This window comes from Sinocyclocheilus grahami, unplaced genomic scaffold (assembly GCF_001515645.1).
Source record: "Sinocyclocheilus grahami isolate Dianchi unplaced genomic scaffold, SAMN03320097.WGS_v1.1 scaffold2243.1, whole genome shotgun sequence".
NCBI lineage: Eukaryota > Metazoa > Chordata > Actinopteri > Cypriniformes > Cyprinidae > Sinocyclocheilus > Sinocyclocheilus grahami.
In genome coordinates, this window is record NW_015507422.1 from 7,464 (window position 1) to 11,506 (window position 4,043).

Below are 4,043 nucleotides of genomic sequence, written 5' to 3' on the forward strand. Positions count from 1 at the left end.
TCCATTTAAGGGTTATGGAGGCCACTGTGCTCTTAGGAACTTTAAGTGCAGCAGAAATTTTTTTGTAACCTTTGCCAGATCTGTGCCTTGCCACAATTTTGTCTCTGAGCTCTTCAGGCAGTTCCTTTTGACCTCATGATTCTCATTTGCTCTGACATGCACTGTGAGCTGTAAGGTCTTATATAGACAGGTGTGTGGCTTTCCTAATCAAGTCCAATCAGTATAATCAAACACAGCTGGACTCAAATGAAGGTGTAGAACCATCTCAAGGATGATCAGAAGAAATGGACAGCACCTCAGTTAAATATATGAGTGTCACAGCAAAGGGTCTGAATACTTAGGACCATGTGATATTTCAGTTTTTCTTTTTTAATAAATCTGCAAAAATGTCAACAATTCTGTGTTTTTCTGTCAATACGGGGTGCTGTGTGTACATTAATGAGGAAAAAAAAATAACTTAAATGATTTTAGCAAATGGCTGCAATGTAACAAAGAGTGAAAAATTTAAGGGGGTCTGAATACTTTCCGTACCCACTGTATATATATATGTATATGTGACTGTGTGTGTGTGTGTTGGAGTAATTCAGACTGAGATCAGGTGGATGGTCACTCAAGGATGCTTTACTGGGCCTGACAGTCAAAACTGGGACAAACACGACCAAAAAGCTGGTTAGAATACATTGCATCAATGTTGCATGAGAAGTCTTAGCTAAATTAAATAAACAGAGATTTGGAGTTCACAAGCAGGCCGATAAACACTTCATTTTATCATCACAAATAACTGACAGACAAAATAAGTTAACTTGTGTGTAGTTTCAAGTTTAAACTTGGGCTTGAAATCAATTCAAACTTAGTTTTTAGAGATATATCCAGCTGCAGACCCGCAGTACCAGCAGTTTCAGAACCGCAGTCACAGAACCGGAAGTGAGGGGCGGAGTTATTGACAACGAGAGAGAGCACGGTGAGTAGTCTGTAATGTTTTTGCGATCATATGTTTAATAATTATCGTATATATTACGTTAAGCATTTATCTGCTATGTACTTAATGTGTGCTTGGCTTAATTATCTTATATTGAAACTTGAATTTGTTGTCACACTTTATAGTATATAACTTTTTTCTGTGGATGTTTCTTTTAATTTTCGGATGCATGCTGTAAATGGGCCTTGTGGTGAAGTTTTGAAGAGGTTTATTATTCATAAAAATAAATCGTTTGCTTTAATTCCCTCTGTTATATGCATTGTTTGTGTGTTAATATTACCTTGTAGTTGAGTTATTTTAATCCAATTTGTCATCGAGATACTTGTGTGTGTCTTCATCTCTTGTATCAACATGCAGTGTCTGTGGAGGTATGCATATCTTGAGTTGTTTGTTTAATGTACTCACAATTTATTATTGCATAATAGTTTACCTGTGTACTTTTATTTATTTATTTATTTTAGGCTATACTATACATTTTTGCAAACAGTTATTGGTGTGATTATTTAGTTGTTAAATAAGGAACAAGGAAGGTTTTTTTGTGCCATTTACAGGGAGAACATTCTTATTATTTGTTGTTTTCCAGTACATCTTGTCTTGGGAGCACCCTTTGATTTTACATCTGTAAGTAGTTATCAGTTAAAGTAATTGACCTTTATGATGTTGTAGCAGTTGATATTTAAAGATTTCTCTATGTTTGTGTCTTCCAGTGTGAAACTTCAATTTAATTGTGTACATTTTGATTGTTACTTTTAAAATTATGCTGCTGTTTGTGTGTGTGTGTTTTATTGAAATGTTTTAGTTTTCATATAGAAAAATGTATGATGCACGTGTTCTTGACTTTGGAGTAAACATTTATTTTGAATCTTGTGATTAAAGTACATTTCATATAAAATGCCCAGAAGTTTAAAACATTATTTTTAATATCACAAACAAGGAAATTACTCGGATAATACAATGAAACGAATAACTGTATAGGTCTACAACTAAATTACGCAAGATGTATATAATGTTTATAAAATGCTTAATATGTCATTATAAAATGCACACATACATAAAGTATGACGGATCGTGTGTAGTAAAAACCGTAAGGTGGCGCTACTCTGTTAAAAAATGTCGGACGGGTCCTCCGAAGGATGCGACCGACACGGCCTTCGAATCCAATAATATCCAGCTGCAGCCCCGCACCCGCAGCCCCACACGTTTCAGGACACACAATCCAGACCACACGATCCAGGCCGGAAGTGAGGGGCGGAGTTAGTAAAACGTAACAACATGGCGGAGAGCAGGGTGAATAAAGTTTATGTCATTTTGTGATGAAAAATTTGTTCAAAAGTTAAATGTTTATGTTATAAATACTATTTATGTGCATGCCTTTCACGTTTTATTTCTGAAGCTTTGAATTGTTGTCATCCTTTACCATTTTCGGGACTTTTCTGTGGACAGTTCGATTACGTTTTAGGCTGTTTGTTGTAAATGGGCTTTGCGATAAAGCCACTTTATGGTTTGAATGTATTACTTTTTTATATATTTAATGCTTTCTTATAATTCTATTAGTTTCATTGTTTGTTGGTTTATTTTATGCTATTCTAGAGCATTGTAAGTTTGTTATTGACTTTTTTAAATAACAGAGAACAGGTTAGTTTTATTAAAGCTGCTTTTCTGAAATGGCTCAAGACATAATTGTGTAACTTGTGCAATGGTATGTCACTGTAGGGAATGGATGTGTGGACAGCTGACGCATATGTTGTGGCTACCTGGTTACCTCCAAATAGTTTGGACCCATCACTGTCTTTTCCAGTAAGGCCATAAAGTTACATCACATTCATAATACTGAAAATGTAATTTAAATCTGACTTTAAAACCTTTTTATTAAAAAAATGTATTCTAAAATTAACTATAGGATCACATTGCATTCAAATATGCTATTGTCATTCCTGCTTGGAAGCCAGGACACTGGATGTTGTGTGTAAGTTATATGGAATTTGGTTACTAAATATATAGCTGCATCTGTAAATTGCCTTCATTTGTCTTGTCACAATTCAAAATTACCATTGCACTATTACAACCTACTAACACACTGTTTTCCAGGTAATGAAGCCAAAAGATAGACAAATCTACTTCTTAGATTCAACCAATCGCTATGGGTTGGGTGATGTGTGCTATGTGCACATTTTCAGGTTGCTTAAATGTGAAAATGTTCATGGTTTGCTGTTCATAAGGTTTGCCTTCAAATGTTCAAAATGTTGGCTTAATGGTTATTTGGATGTTTGCATGATGTTCTGAATTTGCATGTGTGTGACAATTGTTTTATTTTCTGAAAGGCCCAGTTACTGGGGGATACTGTTTTTGCAGATTTTCTTTGTATTCATACTCTTTCATATGAACTTTTGTTGTTATTATTTGTGTATTTTTGTTTCAGTAAGATGACTAAAATTGCACCTGGCACATGGATGCTACTAAAAAACAAGGTTAGTTTTGTAATTGGGACATATCTTCTAAATCTCTTACAACCTAAATATTTTTCTTTTTCATTTTTTTTAAGGATGTCCCCCAACAGATTGGCTATGTGGACTGTGGAGTCTTCATGTTGATGGTAAGGCAAATCATGTTTTGCTATAAATAAACTAATGCTTGCCTTCCAATTTAATGTATTGACAGTATCAGTTTGTTTCTTCTGGGATCCCTAAACAATGGCATTGCTATCTTTCATCTTTCAAACTCCTTTTGCCTCATTTTAATTATGATTTGACTTTTTCTTAAATTTTGCTGTTTTTTTAGTATGCTCTACACGTTGTGTTGGAAGCCCCCTTTGACTTTACATCTGTAAGTAATTAGGAGCACATGGATTTCATGCTGTTTTGATATTTATAAGATTTCTCTGTATTTCTGTCTTAAAGCATGACTTTCCAAAAATCAGGAGATGGTGGGCACTAATTCTTTTGGAGAACTTTGGAGTTGTCCCAGAAAGGTATTTCCTTATTTCCCTACAGTTCACACTACCTTGCACCCTATCCCAGACTAATAAAAAAAATCAACCAAAAAATGTTACAGGACAGAAAACCTC